Genomic DNA, 18,142 nt, shown 5'->3' on the forward strand with positions numbered 1-18,142 from the left:
GGGTTATCTGAACCCAGGAGTATTTGGAACCAAACTACTCCTAAAAATAAATCCACATGGATGCTAGTGTGAGATTTATGGTAACATGTACCCAGAGGGCATCTTAGAGGTGCCCCCTAAAACCTACCGATCCGGGTGTGGTCTGTGACTGGCTATAGGCATTCTGCCACCACCAGACATGTTTCTTGATCCCAGGGTCGAGAGCCCCGGCTCTCGGAGACCTGAAACAAAGCACATCCTGGACCAAGGAGTCACACCTCCTCCCCCAGGATGAGCACAATGCTCGAGGGGGAAAGTTCAAAGGCCTGCCGCCTTTGCAAAACGACCCCCAGGCCTCTGCTGTTAGCAGCAGATGGCAGCTCCCAGTTTAGAGAGAAAAATGGAGAACAACATGGGTCTGAGTTTTTCAGGGAGCGACATCGACGAAATACTAGCAGGTCATTCTTTATTACAAAACCAAGAACTTATTGAAACAATAGCACAGACAGATGAGTGGGACACCTTAACTAATAAAAAGCGTGAACAGATCTGGAATGCAATACACGGAATAATCATGACGGAATATCTTAGATCCAAATCCGCTCCAAAAGGTTTATGGGTCACAAATGCACCCAGAATTTTCTTACATGATCTAGTTTTTCGACGTGATTGGTCTTCCATTTCATGGAAATGTACACTAGACTATTTAGTCCTAATAGTCAAGACAGCTAAAAGACTATCAGACGCACTATTACTAGAAATACAAGAGTGCTAGAATGAACTCAAAAAGAACATAAATCCCCAAGTGTACAAGAAACGCTTAGATGAAATCACAAAAGAAATGGATGATATGCAAGAATATTTGACGCAAAACAAACTCCCAAAACTATCAAAAGAACTGAAGAAATTCAGCCAAGAGAAAATGCACCCGTACTCGAAGGACGATTTTGTCTTCACAAGTCACGGACCGGATGGAGACTCCTCTGGTGGAACTTCATCAGAAGGTTCAGAAGCAAGTTTCGATGGGTCAACACCAAGAAGAGGTCGTAACAATTTTAGATTCCAACGCCCCCGACGAGGAAATAGATGGCAAAGACCACCTTTCTATCATGGTAATCCAATACCATATTATCCTCCATACATGCCCCCCTTTGCTGGATGGATGAATCCTTTTCATCCCAACGCCAACCAACAGCACCAAATGGAAAACCAACATATACCAAACAACGCTATTAAACATCAAGCACAGCCTTTTTTAGGGAGAGGCCAGAACATTTCGAGAGGCAAAAAGAAAAACCTCAGGTGGCAAGACCAACAGCCCAGTGTACAAACAAGGAGCATGGCCTCAGCTCAACCAGGACCGAGCAAGAAGACTCACTCCTAGTGAACCTGACTACCATAACTCTGACTGAAGACCAGAAAAATGTCCTCAACAAGGGACTTGGTTTTGTTCCTACACCCACTACTGACCGATTTAAGCTCAAATGTGAAGTCTCTGAATTTTGCAGGACTTTGAAATTGAAAGCATTCTTTCGCAATTCACCAAACCAAGTGACGGAGGGAGATACCAATCTAAGAAGAAAATCTAAGTTCTGCCCACCATCCACAACAGTGCCCATTGAAATTCAAGCGTTTGAACAAGCGATAATGAAAGGGATCGATGAAATGGACAATAAGAAAAAAACCTACCACAATATGACGAAAAAAGAAAAACAAGCACTATCCGAACTAAGAGACAACGAGGATATTATAATCAAACCCGCAGACAAGGGTGGCGGGGTTGTAATCCTCACAAAAGAAGGATACAATGAACAATGTTTGGCTCTATTGTCCAATGAAACTTTCTACAAACATCTAGACACCGACCCTACTGAGAGACTAACTAACACGATCGCAATAATGGTACATGAGGCCGAAACGAATAGTTGGATATCAAAAAAAGAGGCAGAATTTTTAACACCTAAGGGCCCTAAAATACCATTTTTCTATTCGCTACCCAAAACTCATAAAAACAAATTCCCTCCTCCTGGGCACCCGATAGTATCGGGAATTGGATCTTTGTTGGAACCACTATCGAAATTTGCGGACGAATATTTAAAACCTTTGGTCCAAAAAACGCCCACATACCTAAAGGACACGAGAGACCTCTTAAATCAGATTGCGGATGTAGAATTCAATCAAGATAGCATGCTACTGGTAGGACTGGATGTGGAATCCCTCTACACCAGCTTACCCCAAGAAGATACCCTGAAGATGTTGGAGGATCTTCTCTTCATGCAAGATTGGACATATAAGACCCCCCGTCACTTTATACTGGAATGCTGCAGATTGGCTCTACAAGAGAATTACTTTGAGTACAACGGTCAACTATTTCTCCAATGCCATGGGACCTCCATGGGCAGTGCGTTTGCGCCTTCGGTAGCGGGACTCTATGTGAGCCGCTTAGAAGAAGAATGCATCCTTAACAGCACAAACCCTTACGTTTCCAGTATCAAATATTGGAAACGTTATATTGACGATGTCCTACTCATATGGGACACACATCTGACCTCACCATCTTCATAGACTGGCTCAATGGCAGAGACCCATGGCTGAAATTCACCTTTACATCGCACAGGCAAACAATTGATTTCTTGGACCTTACTATTTTCTCTGAAAATGGAAGATTGGAGACCAAGACCTTCACTAAACCTACAGCCAAGAACTGTTTACTGTCATACTACAGTTACCACCCTCGTCCCCTACGAGATAATCTTCCATACAGTCAATTTCTTAGACACAAACGGAACTGTAGTAAAAAAGAAGATTATAAAAAACAAGCAGAAGAACTCAGTCAAAAGTTGAAGAAAAGAAACTACACACCGGCAATAATAAGGAAGTGCGAAAAACGGGCTAAACATCAGCCCAGAGACTGTCTCCTACAAAGAACCAATAAAGAACCAGTCAAAGACCTTGTGACCTGTGTAACGACTTTCTGCCCAGCCACCTATGATGTTCAGAAACTAATAAAGAAGAAATGGCAGATACTAACCTCTGGAACCCTGAATTGGCCGAAGCCAAGGTTTGCAAATAGAAGAAGAAAAAACATAAAAGACGTTCTTGTTCACACCAGACCGAAGAAATTACTTCCAAGGTCAAGCATCAGAGATGTAAATATGATGCCAGTTACCGGACATTATCCATACGGTACATGTGGGGTTTGCAAATTTACCTCCAGCACGAAGACCTTACAATTAAATGACAGCTTACTATGGACTCAAAGAAGCCATACAAACTGCAATTCGACACACGTGATCTATCTAATCACATGTCCATGTCAAAAACAATATATCGGCATGACCTGCCGCAAAGTCAAACTCCGTATAGGAGAACACCGGAGCAATGTTAGGTTGAAAAAGAACACAACTAAACTATGCACCCACTTTGTAGAGGCTGGCCATACATGTGACGACCTAAAATGGACAGTCCTGGAAATGCTAGACTTTAAAGATCAGAACGCTGAGCAAATTCTATTCAACAAAGAACAGAGATGGGTTGATCGTTTAAAGACAGACACAGTGGGAATGAATGACCACATTCCATGGCATCAATTCTGTTAATCCTGCCTGACCGCATGCAGGAGAATGAGAAATCTGTGGCTATAACTCCTAAACGCAAAGATCCAAACTAGTATATGATACCTGAAAAGTCTATCAGACATTCCACCATCTTACAGTGTTCTTTCTGTACACACAATAGTCCTTTTTTAGTGTCCTTGATCAGTATAAAAGACCGGAGAACTAAGACCCGCCCACAACCAGGGGCAGAGTCAGCACTAGGCACGAAATCCGCGCCGCATGGGTAAGAATGGCGTTTTCCTGTGTTCCTTCAGTGATCAGGTAAGAACGCCTTTGCAACTAACCATAGACGCTCCATTGTCTCCCACTTAGTAAAAATCCAGAAGCGACTACCGGTCCCTGTTGATGCCAATAACTGAACTTACAAGGCAAAACACTGGTGTGTGCATGGGTATCCACGGTACACCGCTTATATAGCATTTTTAGAACAGTCACAATTATCTGATGTCCAATGTGGTTAACTATATAGAACCGCTACCATGTGTATCAATCCTTAACATGGTAACGATCTGGAGATCCGATCCCCAACAATATCATCAAACAGTTATCATATGAAGACTGATGTCTGACCACCATCCTTAAGACATCAATTAGCAGCCGCAGGGCTGAATACCACTCCCTCCCCAGACCGCTGTTTCTCCTATTTTCTCCTTTTTCCCGATTACCTTAACAAACAGGGTTAATCTTTGTTAGCATAAATAATGCTTGATAATGTGTGCACTAGTATGCCAAACCTCACATGCATACCAACTGATACAAGCTCCTTGTTGGTTTCTTTCTCTTTACAGCTTGGAAATTCCAATTAACCATTTTCGCAACACACACCAATAGTGTGCGTTTTTTCTTTATGTATGTTTTGTTTTTGTTTCTGTCCTGACGAAAGCTCCCCTGACCCCTGTGGGCCCCGAGAGCTGAAACATGTCGACACTCCTTTATAATGATATGGTAGCCCAATAACTCAACTACCTACATATCACAACGGTTCTTAATGATAGTGACTAGTCTTTTTTTCGATATTAAATTGTACAGTCCTGACTAAGTCATTATTTTTTAACAAAAGTTTTTTCCCCCTCCTTTTTTATTTCTGGACACTTCTGTAGATACCAGAAGTAGCCTCTGGTGAGGCAGGCATCCTGCACGTTAATCGTTGACCCAATGACTATGCCAGGACTCCCGATGGGGCGGAAAAAAGATATACCGCTACGATAATTCCAGGAAGTCTATGAGGGTTCTCGATAAAAAACTATTGTTTTTTTGCAGAAACTAGTGTCCATTCTCTTTTTGATTATTAGCTCCCAGTTTACACCCTAACTTTGGGTGGGAAAACCAGGAAGAATAGGAGGTGTGCTCACCTCTGCCAACTTCACCCCCTAAGGTGAAATTGAGGTGAAGTGTATCTTTCAGTCCCTGTCATCTCGAAGATCGGGGACTCCTCCAATCAGGGCTAGGACTATCCCCTTCCTACAGGCGGGTGGCATAATTGAGAGTGTAGACTCCCCAGGTAAAGTGCCGACTTGCCCTGCATTGTAACCTCCTTAAAAACACCCCTACATGTGGTATTTAGGTGGCTTCCCCAGGCCCTGAAACATGTTCCTGCTGACCTAAGTAAAAGGGTGAAGACGATGCAGTGCGGACGACTGAAGATGCCTACTAACTTGGTCCCAGCCCTACTGGCCTGACAGCGGTCCTCAAAAATCAAAGAAACTATGCCTGTCCTGCATTCAACGACCTCCACAACCCCTGGAAGGACTGCCTGCATTTGAAGAAGATCAGAACTTTCAAGGACAAAAGCTCAGCCCACAAGAAATCAACCAAAAGGTCTCTAGTGCCCTCAGTATCCACAATCCTTGACCACTCTGCACCAGACACCTGCGGCCTGTTTCCAGGCAGCCCACCAACCCAGAAAAGGCTTCCCATCGATCCAGAGTCCAGGTCCAGCATGGCTGACCCCTCGTGGACTCCACAATGACGCCTGCAGTGTGAATCCAAAGGCTCCCCCTGACCACGACCGGCTCAGTGAAAAATCAGACATGAAAGGACACCCCTGCTCCTGTAACCCCTGGGCCTTAGGGTGCACATTCGACGGTGTGCCTACGACCTACAGCATCTCAACTGACCTCTGCTGTCGCTGGTTTCCCTCATGCAGCCTCCACTTCATCGCCTGCAGCCTGTTTATACATTAAATTGCATTGGAGGCCGTGTTTGACCTCTGCACCCGGCCGCACCTGTGTCGCTGGTGGTGCGCTGCTTGCGCTTACTCGAACCTTGCCCTCGGCTGCCCCTGCAATCCGAAGACGTGAACTGTAAGAGGCATACTCACCTGTAAAATCGCATTATTGTTTTGCTCCATAGGTCAACATTGAAAATACTGAAAAGTGCATAAAGTGTCCACTTTTGATACTGAAAAGAATTCAAAGTTTAAAACGTGCTTACCTTTTTGCCAAGATCTCGGTCTTAAACTCCATCTTGAGCAAAGCTTATTTTTATAAATTAGCGTGGTCCTCCTTTTTAACTCGTGTGTCAGTTAATGGTCCTTTATATGCAATAAACTTCTTACGCTCCTCGGTGTTAGGCCAAAGGCTGCTCACCCACAGAACAACAAATGTACGAGCCGAAACCATGAAACCTCGCTTTTCCTTTGGAGCACCAAACTCTAATTGCCACATCGCATGGAAAGATACGAAACTGAATAAACGATATATCACAACTTCTTCTTGGCTTAGAGATGTTGTGCACATAAATTTGAGCCCTGAAGAGGTCCGAGTAGGACGAAACGATTTGGCTACTGCGACTACTGTGTAATGGCATGTTTTTATGAAGAAAATGAATAAAGAGTGATATGAATACAGACATCTTCGCTACATGTATTGATTTTGCGTCGTACTATGCTTCCAAGAATACTATTGATGCGAATGGAATGAAAATTTTGAATCATACTCAATAGACTAGATGTTACTAGTATTGTGAGTGCTGAACCAGCAATTAACAATCGAGCACTTTGGGGTTTACACTGAGCCCTGTACACTTTTGGGGGAATCTCTAATCTTTGAGCACTGTATGGCCTTTATACATTGCCAATACAGGACCGTGTGATCTGGACTGTAAACCACAGGGGCCTCATGGGAAGCTGACAGCACCCACTCACCGACCCGTCCGAGCTGTGTAACTAAGACCAGACACCGGGATCCAGTGCCAAGCCCCGAGCTGCCGGCTTCATGGCTTCCACTCTTTCGTAGCGTCGGACCCCACGCCCGGAATGGGTCGCCCTTCTCTGGGCTTTGCGGTCTGAAGAGGCTGCAGCCCCCGTCCGAGCTCCAGATGACCCTGGGTACTCTCTGCGGCCACAGCCTGTGCGCCTGCTGCGGGCAGAAGATGATCCCCTACTTTTCCGAGAATGCAGTCATCTCCCAGAATGCCATCAACCAACTTTGAGTACCATAATATCGAGCTATTGCCCAGAAACTGGGTAAACTTAATCAGACTCCGGATATAAAGGGTTTCTAACACTAAATATGTGCCACCAATAGTTCCAGAACCATCAGACTATCCCCGCCAGCTCTTTCTCCTGATCTTGCCGATCCTGACTGCCACTGCCCACCACAAGTCCCTACGGGAGTCCTAGAGCCCGTGTGCATATATATATATATCACTTTGGGTGCCTCTTTGTGCCCACTTCGAGTAGGGTGCCCCTCTGTCACATTATCTTTGAATTTATTTATTTATTTAATGTGATTTTATATAGCGCGAACATTGCCAGAAAGTGTCAGAGAGCTTTATATAAGAACCAGTTGTGAAACATAAGGATTTAGGATTACATGGGTTACATAAAAAATAAAAACTGAAAAAATTGCAAATGTACAAGTTGTAAAGTCACACAAGGAAGAAATAGAAACAGAAAAAAATTGCAAATGTACAAGTTGTAGAGTCACACAAGGAAGAGATACAAACAGAAAAAAACGTAAAGGGCTCACGTAAAGGGCTTCAATACCCTTGGGCCGAGTTGGTACTATATAAAACTTTAAAAAATACTCTCCGCATATGTGTATGAATGCATCTCACCGGCAATAGAAGCTCTTGATTGGCTCCCATCACTAGATACCAACCTTCAAGGTCGTCTGCAAAGCCATAAGCTCATTAGAAGTACATGTCCCTCTTCATGTAACTGAAGCTCAACATATATTGACAGAATAGAGCACTGAGGTGTAAACTGACAGCACAGCTTTCAAAAAGAACAGCACATGGAAAGACGACTCCTCTGTTGAAACAGCTGAACTCTGAAGCCCACCTATAGCAAGCATAACCACCATGATTCAGCGCCTCATCAGGGCTAAGAAGCGCTATAAAATTACAACAACTAAACAATACAGATGTTTTTCCAGTAGACATAGAGGGTAGATGAGGCCATCTCTTACATTCCCTAGGCCGGATCGATTCCCTGGCTTGGGTCTGAGGGGTGGTTTCAGGGCTCGCGACAGCTGGAAGGGGTCTGTGGAGCGAAGGCAGGATGAACGCTGCCCCTCTAAGACAAGCCGGGTCTTGCTTCGCGTCTTCTTGAAACAGAGCCCCGCCGCCGGGGCAGAGGGCGGAATGCAGCCACTTAATCTCCAAATTAGCGATGACGCGAGCAGACGCTGGCGAGGCCCCTGTGTTTGAAAGCCCGGCTCTGCCTGCGCGCCATGTGTGACCTGCCTCAGGAAGGAGACGGAGTGGGGGTGCTGCATCACGTCCCTAACTCCAGGTGCCCCTCTGCCGGCAGACCCACTCCCAAGCACTGGTTCACACAGGGTGCCTTGGGCAACTCACAGCACGGCGGCCCGGAATAGCAGCCGGCCGAGGGACAGAACTTGTCAATCATTTGTGGTGGGGGGGCTTAGGCGAGAGCGGGACGGGGGAGGTCTGCGGGCAGCGGGAAGGGGGGAGGCGAGCGGAGCCGAGCAGCTCGAGAAAGAGCAGAAGTACGGCGGGGGAAGACTAGGGGCAACAACACAAAGAGAAACACTTGCACACACGTATGCAATCTAGCTTGGTTATCCTGCGTTAAATGTTAAGCCCCCCAGCCCGGCCTCAAACAACAAAACACCACAAATTTCGGATTCGGGGGCGTGTTTTGGCGTTCTGAGTGACGGATGACGTCACTGTCCAAAGAACGCAAAAAAACACGCCCCCGAATCCGAAAGAGACAGGGCTTTATTGGACTGACTCCCTTCTCCTCCAATGGCTGGCCTCCGTTTAGGAAGCCAGCCAATGGAGGAGAATGGAGGAGAGAGGCGGGTTCAAAGCCCCCTAACTCCAAAAATTAATTATTTGGGACTCCGCCCCGCAGTGAGAGCTACGGTCCCTTGACCTAAAAAGGGGACAAAGGCTGCAGACTCGGGGACGGTGATTCTTCAGGTGCGACCACCACTTCGAGAGGTAAGTTGGGATCTTGGAGAACAGGTAGGTACCCCAAAGGGAGGCACAGGGGGCCGCGGGGTGCAGGGTGTCTTTGGGCGTCGGGAAATCTTACTCTTGCTGGTCGTGGTTGGAGGGGTCCCTGGTTCTGAGACTGCAGGTGTTGTCTTGTTCATTGAGGAGGTTCTTTGGGCACTGGACTTTGGGTCCCAGTCGCCGGAGGGACGTCCGTGTGGTCTTGGATCACTCGGGCACGGGCTGGGCTCGGCGGTTGCATAGTTGGTTGGTCTGGAGCTTCTTGGCTGGCACCAGGGGTATGGTTGTTGACGCAGAGCCTCTGCTTATGGAAGTCCCAGTCTTTAAGTGGGTCAAGGACGGCAGGTCCTCTGGGTGTCCCAAGGTTGCTGTCAGCAGGAGTCACCGGGATTAGGCAGGAGCAGGTTCCAGGATCGACAGGCCGGTAGTGCTGGGTCAAGTCAGTTGGTGTCATCCTGTTGTTAGCAGCTGCACAGCGGGTCTTCTTCTTCTTGATCTTCTTTTTTTTTGTTATAGGGATCTGAGGAAGGAAGGTTCAGGGTGCCCCTAAATCAAATATCTTACCTGTCGGTGTAGTTTTGCAGCTTGAAGATCTTTCTGGATTCACTATGCGGTGCATTATTCCGCGGTCTAGTGGTTGGGTCTGGAATGGTAGTCTTTTCTTTCTTTTTTATTTCGTAGCCCAGGTGGACGTCGACGTCCCACCTTCTGGTGTTCCTTACTGTGACGTCGGCATGCTTCCTGCGGAAGCTCCCACCTTTGGGCGCCATCTTCGGATTCTTTTTTCTTGTTTTTGTGTTCTGTTCGTGAATCCTTGGCAATGTTTTACAAGGTATTTCTTAAGTAAATGATTCATCACTTAGTCTTTACAGTGTCTGTTTTCTTCCATTCCTTGTTTTCCCACCTCTTCCTCCTACCTCATCTTTCTGGCGGAGGTGGGTGTGTTCGCTAGTGAATCCAGAAAGATCTTCAAGCTGCAAAACTACACCAACAGGTAAAAAACTATTCGTTTTGCAGCGTGAATCTTTCTGGATTCACAATGCTGTGCATAGACTTTGTAGCGGTTTGTTATGTCTGTGGCGGCTGGGTGGAAGATGAGCGTTGGTTGTTGAATATATGTTGAAGCACCTTCTGTCCTACTTGTGCTTCCTTGTTCATTTGTATATCCACACAGTAGTGCTTCGTGAACGTGTGCACTGAAGCCCATGTTGCCGCCAGGCATATGTCCTGAATGGGTGTGTTAGCCAGAGAGGCTATTGTTGCTCCCTTTTTCCTGGTAGAGTGGTCTTGTGCCCCTTCTGTCAGTTCTTGCCCAGCCTGCTTGTGGCAGAACTGTATCGTTCGTGCGATCCATCGTGCGATGGTGTTCTTTGTTACTGGTCTACCCAGGAAACTGGTTGCGAAGGACACAAATAATTGTTTTTTTTTATGTGCTCCTTTGTTCTTTCCATGTAATGCATTACTGCCCTTCTGGCGTCCAGAGTGTGCTGTGCCCTCTCTGCGCTTGTGGACGGTTTCTGGAAGAAGCTCGGTATTTGTATAGTTTGGTTCATGTGGAACCTTGACACCAACTTTAGCATAAAGTGTGGTTCAGTCCTCATTACAATCCTGTCATTGTGTATTTGAATGTAGGGTTCTTGCAGCATCAGTGCTTGCAGCTCGCTTACCCTGCGCAGTGAGGTAATTGCCACCAGAAATGCCCTCTTCATTGTTAGCATTTGTGGTGAGGCCTTATGGATGGGCTCAAAGGGCGCTTTAACCAGTTCTGTTAGGACTAAATTAAGGTTCCATGCCGGAGGCGGCATCCTTTTAGGTGGTGCGATCCTTTTTGCCCCTTCTAGGAATCTCTTTACTACTTAAAATGTAAAGAAACTCCTTCCTGTCCCTCCTCTAGTGTAGGCCACTATTGCTGCTAGGTGTACCCTCAGCGGGGATAAACTCAGCTTTGCTTTCAGCAGGTGTGTGAGATATCTTAGCACCGTTGATTCCTTTGTCGTCATTCTGTGCAGTTTTTTCTTATTGCACCATAGTGTGAACCTCTTCCATTTTGCCATATAACACTTTCGTGTTGTAGGTCTTCTCGCCTCTCGTAGGTCTTCTCGTTCTCTGGCAGCCTTAGATGTGCAAACTCTAAGTCGTCAGGAGTCACGCAGCTAGGCTGAGGCTCTCTGGCTCTGGGTGTAGTACTTCTCGTTCTGCATGGAGATTAGGTCTTTTCTTTTCCCGAACTTGTGGGTTGCTCACTGTGCCATTTCCATTATTTGTGAGAACCACGTCTGCCTTGCCTGCTGTGGTGCCACCAGGATCAGTGTCATGTTGCTGGTTCTGCACTTGTTGAGTACCCTGGGGAAAAGCGTAGGCAAATTATTTCGACATAGCTTATCCTTAGGGCAATCCCCAGCAATCCTTCCCCTGGCTGCCTGGATGTGAAGTTTCGGCATTTAGCATTGTGGCGTGTTGCAAACAGGTCTATTGTCGGTGTTCCCCACCTTCTGAATAGCTTTTGCGTTTCCTGTGTATTGAGCTCCCACTCGTGGGATGCCGAGGTCTGTCTGCTGAGTCAGTCTGCTTCCACATTGTCCTTCCCTGGTAGGTGTATGGCTAGCAGGTCTATTTTTAGTGGGATGGCCCATCTCCATATCTCCTGTGCTAGGTTCGGTAGTGGGGCTGACTGTGTTCCTCCCTGCTTGTTGATGTAGAACATCATTGTTGTGTTGTCTGTTTGTATCAACACTCTCTGGTTGTACAGTTTTTTCTGGAAGTCCTTCAGGGCGAGAAACACGGTCTTCAGCTCCAGGAAGTTGATGTGTTTGACCGCATCTGCTGGAGTCCACAGACCCCTCACCCTGAGCTTGTTCATGTGTGCTCCCCATCCCTTATGGGATGCGTATGTGGTGATGGTCACTGAAGAAAACTAGGTAACCCAGGTAGGGTGGCGCTCTGCAAGTAAGGGTAAGTAAGGTCCTCTAATATATGCGCAGGTGCTCCAAGGAAGAGTGTGGTTACCAACACCCCACACAACCTACAAGTAGGTCTTCCAACACAATGATTCTCCTGAGCACTCACAATTTATACAACAATCAAATGATAGCACAATTTGAAAAAGTCTTTCCAGTGTATCCAAAGCAGTTCCAGGTGGATGATCCCAATAATCGTATCAAAAGTTCTTCAAATCATATTCTTTTATTTTTTACTTCTCTTCAAATAAAGCTTCTCCACATTCCATGTACAGATGTCATTTATTCAGCCAACAAGTGTTTCGTCTCGTATATTATACATACAACGACTTCCTCAGGGCGTGTTCTCAAGTATTTATGCAATTCCACTAATCACTCTTCTCTGTACTCCAATAATGGTTTCTGAGACCCCTGTTTCTCTCTAAGAAGGAATCATAAGATAGGAATCTTCCTATTTTTTCAATCTATTCAGTTCATCAATGATCTTGTTTACAATCCTTGTTCGTCTATCCACGAACTCGTTCCCATCGGCGTTTAGTGGAATTGCATAAATACTTGAGAACACGCCCTGAGGAAGTCGTTGTATGTATAATATACGAGACGAAACACGTGTTGGCTGAATAAATGACATCTGTACATGGAATGTGGAGAAGCTTTATTTGAAGAGAAGTAAAAAATAAAAGAATATGATTTGAAGAACTTTTGATACGATTATTGGGATCATCCACCTGGAACTGCTTTGGATACACTGGAAAGACTTTTTCAAATTGTGCTATCATTTGATTGTTGTATAAATTGTGAGTGCTCAGGAGAATCATTGTGGTGATGGTGACTGTTGGGGTTGGTGGTGTTAAAGGCTTCCCTCTTGTTACGTTCTCCTTGTTCCACCACGATATCTCCTACTGCACTGCGTGTGTTACAACCACTAGATCTTCCCAACTTACTGTGGCTTGTGACCATTGTTCTTGCAGCCATTCCTAGAATGGACTCATGTGGAGTCGTACATCTGGGACTAGGTGTATGCAGGACGCCATCATCCCCATGATCTTGTCCGCTGTCCTCACTGTCAGAGCTGCCCCCTTCTGGTAGAGGCTTCTTCAGCAGTGCCAGTGTTCTCTTGTCGCTGGGGAACAGTTTGCTCTGTATGGTGTTGATCTGTGCACCCAGGAAGATCTTCACTTGCTCTGGTTCCATTGAGTATTTCCCCCAGTGAATGGAGAAACCTAGGCTTGTCAGTGTTTCTGTCACCCGCTGTGCGTATTCTTTGCACGTCCTGTGTGAACTCGCTTTTATTAGCCAGTCGTCGAGTTAAGGGTATACATGAATCCCTTCTCTCCGCAGGTACGCTGCCACGGCTGCGACGCACTTGGTAAAGACCCTTGGTGCGGACTTCAGTTCAAAAGCTAGGGCTGTGAACTGGTAGTGTTCTTTGCTGATTGTAAATCTTAGTAGATGTTTGTGCCGCCTGTTCATTGGGATGTGCAGGTAGGCGTCTTTGAGGTCTAAGGTGGCCATGAAGTCTCTGTCCCTTATCTGAGGAATGACCTCTTGTAGAGACGTCATCTTGAACTTTTGTGTTTTTATGTACTTGTTTAGGAACCTTAGGTCCAGGATGGGTCTCAGTGTTTCGTCCACCTTTGGTACCAGGAAATAGGTTGAGTACACTCCCTTGTTCCTTTCTCTGTATGGGACTGGTTCAATGGCCTCCTTTTGGAGGAGTTCCTTCGCTTCCTCTAGGAGTAGCGCTAGCTCTCTTCCCGAATGCGCCTTTCTTTTTGGTTTTCTGTTTGGCGGTCTCTTTTCCAGTTCTATGCAGTATCCGAACTGCTTGATGTGGAGTATCCATTTATCTGTGGTTATCTTCTTCCACTGCTGGAAGAAGTGACTTAGCCTGCCTCCTACTGGTGTTACATGATCTTTGATGTTTTGTCCGTGTAACCCTCTGTTGGTCTTGTTGTGCCCCACCCTTGGAGTTGTTGTGTGGGTGGGCACGTCTTGCGTGACGGAGTCTCTTTGAGGTGGTTTGTTGGCCCCCTCTTCTAGTTTGTCCACATCCATACGCCCTCCCTCGAAAGGGCTCGCCCCTAGGCTGGTACTGCCAGGTTTGTTATGTCATGTTATGTTATATATATTTCTATAGCGCTCGGCTGCCCCAGCAAAGGGGGGTCCCGGCGCTTACACCAATACAGAGAGAAGGTTGCTGCGGATGTAGATTGCCAATAATAATACAAAAACATTTATTAGCAGAAGAGGTGGGTTTTTAAAGCTTTCCTAAAAGGCAGAAGGTAATTCAGACCACGGATCTGGGGAGGTAAGGTATTCCAGAGCTTGGTTGCCAGATATCGGAAGGAACGACCACCTATCTGTGATAACTTGACACGGGGGACGTCTGCAAGGTTTTGTTCTTCCGAGCGCAGAGTACGTCGAGGAGTATACGGTGTTAATAGCGAACTCATCATAGGTGGAGAAGCGGTTTTCAGAATTTTAAATGCAAGACAAAGTCTTGAAGTGTATCCTCTTCTCAACTGGAAGCCAGTGGAGTTTGGTTAGCGCACTTGCCACTGATTGATGCAGAAGAAGGCCCGTCAAAGCTCTTACTGCTGCATTTTGAACTCGTTGCAGTCTTGCTTTCTCAGCTATGTTTACCCCTAGAAGGAGCGAGCTTGCGTAGTCCAGCCGAGAGAGAATAGTTGCCTGCACTACGAGTTGACGCATCTGAGGGTCAAAGAACTTAAGGATCGGCTTACGGTTCCGTAAGATTCCCGAAGCATGTGGCAGCAACCTTTTTTGTCTGATGAGTGAAGTTAAGGGCGGAATCCAGCCATACTCCAAGGTTTTTCACAAGATTTTTTGGGTCGGGCAGTTTGCCGAGTGACTCCGGCCACCATATGTCGCCCCAGGCTGCTGCCTCTTTTTCCACAACCAGTACCTCTGTCTTCCCAGCATTAAGCTGGAGGAAGTTAGATGTCAACCAGCTGATAATGTCGGTGAGACTCTGTTTGAAGTTCTGTGCACTCAGGCCACCCGTATCCTTTAGTGTCACCACTAGCTGTGTGTCGTCAGGATAGGATACCAGCCACAGTCCCCCTCTCCTGGCTACCTCAGCCAGTGGTGAAACATATAGGTTAAATAGGGTGGGGCTGAGCGCTGAACCCTGGGGGACACCCTGTCTGATGGAACACTCTTTAGAGAGGAATGGGGGGATAGACACCCTGAAAAATCTCCCACAGAGGAATGCTTTAAGCCAGTTGAGGGCTTGCTCCGCTATTCCTGCCTCCTCTAGCCTGTACAGCAGCACCTCGCGTGATACCGTATCGAAGGCAGCACTGAGATCTAACAAAATCAGTGCTGCCGTCTCGCCAGAGTCTAATATGGCTCGGAGATGCTCCGTCACACTCAGGAGAGCTGTTTCGGTGCTGTGGCCAGCACGGAAGCCATGTTGAGACCTGTCAAGAATAGAATTGGTCACAAGAAAGTTAGTCAAGATGGTGTTGACATGGGACTCTCACTTTAGCTGGCCATGGGAGCAGTGATATAGGTCTAAAATTTTCAGACAGAGTGGGGTCTAGTGTAGGTTTGTTTTAAAACCGGAGAGACCCATGCCTGTTTCCACCTGGAGGGAATCTTGGCAGTGGAGAAGGACAAGTTATTTATATCCCAGAGAGGGCCCAGTACTGTCCAGTCTGCTGCTCTGAATTGTGCAGGTTTTAGGTAAGGGTGGACGGCCAGCTACGCTCCGTGCACGGAGTGTGCGTAGTGCCGTCTCCTACGCATTTTGCGTAGCAGGCGTAGCCAGGCGGCACTACGCGCGCTCCGCAGACGGTGCGTAGCCGGCCGCCACCCGCCTCCCTCCCTCCCACCATAAATACTTAAATAAAAGGATAGAAAGCTTTTAAAAACACTTACCTTGTCCGCCGCGTCCCCTGGGCCCCCTCTCGCCGTCCCTGGATTCGCGCGCCATTTCGGATACTAATGCGCATGCGCGGGCGCCGCGCATGCGCATTAGTATCTGAATCGTGGCGGCGCGAATCGCGGGACGGCGAGAGGGAGCCCCGGGGATGCGGCGGACAAGGTAAGTGTTTTTAAAAGCTTTCTATCCTTTTATTTAAGTATTTAGGGTGGGCGGGAGGGAGGCGGGCGGCGCGTAGTGGGGCTACGCGGAGTGCGCGGGTGGGCTTAGTTTTGTGCCCACTTCGCGTAGCTCCGCGTAGCCCCACTCCGCACACTACGCCCAGGGTTAGTTTTAGGCGATCTGCAGGCGAACCGGAGTTGATTTTATCGCAAAGTTTGCAAAAGTCCTCTGGACTAAGCGCAGGTATGTCTGTGAGCTTAGGAGTGGCCATGGCGTCCAGTACTTTGATGTACGCTACTGTTGGGAAAGAGTTATAAATCTTCTGGATTTTATCCATGAAGAAGGATGCTAAATTCTCGCATAGCTAGAGCGAAGGGTTAGACTTTTCAACCAATTTTTTGGTACGGAGTTCTTTTAATATTTTGAAGATGGTTTTGGAGGTATTCTGACTATTGCTAATCTCCTTCGTGTAATATGCGGCTCGAGTTCTGCAAATATTACGATGGTAGTTTTTTTGTGCTTGGACGTAAATGCCTTTAAGTACTGGGTCATATTCTTTCCTCCATTTACGCTCGGCGGTTTTACACTCTTTCTTAAGGGAGGAGAGGTCTTCATTGTACCATGGGCTGGATTCCCGTGAGCGTGCCCTAATCCATCTATCCGGTATGAGGGCATCTAGAGCCTTATTGATCCAGCTACAGAAGCCCTCATATCCCAAGTTCGGGTCTACGCTATCTATGTGAGGGTCGGCTATGAGGAGAGAATGCAGATCTTCAAGGCGAAGCTTTCTCCAAGGTCTTTTGAGCACATCATAGATATTGGGTGTTTCTCCGGTGGGGATTGCCATGATCACCAATCGGTGATCTGTCCAGGACATGGGGATAGGTGATTCTACTGTCGTGTCAGTCAGATTGGAGAAAATGGGGTCAAGAAGGTGCCCTCCGCTATGTGTGGGGCCACTGACTAGCTGGCTGAGTTGGAATGCAGCTAGATCAGCCAGTAGAGTATCTATCTTCTTGTCACTGATAAGGTCGAAGTGAATGTTTAAGTCTCCTACAATATTAAAATTTGCTGTTCCTGTTACCAAGGCACACACTGTGCCAAGGAGTGATTTTATGAAGATGTTATCTTGTCCAGGGGGCCTATATATCAGGATGCCCGAAGAGTAAATTGTAAGTTAATTTTGACATTAAAACGGGCACATTCTGGGGGCGTGGCTAGCAGCCGAGCATGGCGGCAGCCTAAAGGAAGAGCTCCGTATATCGGACGGCCTCTCCTAATATCCGACTATCTATCCGTGCAGAAAAGATGCTCTAACGGAGGGACCCGAAGCCTAGGACCGAGCAGAACCCAGGGCAGCAACTTTGAACATTGTCCGACACCGGAGGCAAGACTTATGCCGGGCGGTTCCGAGGCCTATGCAGTAGCGACGAGCCGGGTCCTATCCTATTTGATGATCCGAGCGGAAGTGAAGGCAACTCGGGTGAACACCACCGGAAACGCTCGACCATCACGGTCCAAGCAGGCAGACACACGTCCGACAAATGAACGGAGTGGTCGAAATGGCCTAATTGGACTTTGGCGAATATAAGGAAGGAAATTATCCACCGCCGTGGCGGACGGCAGCCGGACTGCGGGCAGGTGAAACCGAAAGCACAGTGAAACATAGGATCGGTCCGCCATCTTAACACATCACGGCCAGACCAACAAGGAGCAGCGTTAACTGCCGTTAACATATGACTGTGATCAGACGTCCAAAGGTTGAAACTCTGGCCTTGGAATAACTACTCCCAGCTTGTTCGGGAACTGCGTAGATTGATAACCTGCCGGGACCCGCGTAATAAGGATGGTTTCGGCCTAATACTCAATCTGATCATACGTAGGGAACGGCACAGACCAGATACAGGAGAGGTCCACTAAGCTCTGAAAGACTAAGAAACACAGCCTACGAGACTTCTGTGGTGCAAAATCGGCATAGATGGCTGGCAAGAACTCGAGAGGAGGCACTACACAGACTCGTATCGATAGATTTGCCAGTGGAGGGGCTTCCTGCTCCCCATCGGATGGCAAGACCCTAACCAGCAAAATGG

At 47.2% G+C, this 18,142-nt stretch overlaps 1 protein-coding gene across 19 annotated transcripts in view; it reads right to left on the reverse strand.

Moving 5' to 3' along the window:
- LOC147725800 (uncharacterized) overlaps nt 1-18,142 on the reverse strand; it is a 652,895-nt gene that overhangs the window by 459,309 nt on the left and 175,444 nt on the right. The window lies entirely within an intron of this gene.

Source organism: Lissotriton vulgaris, chromosome 3_1 (assembly GCF_964263255.1).
Source record: "Lissotriton vulgaris chromosome 3_1, aLisVul1.2, whole genome shotgun sequence".
Lineage (NCBI taxonomy): Eukaryota > Metazoa > Chordata > Amphibia > Caudata > Salamandridae > Lissotriton > Lissotriton vulgaris.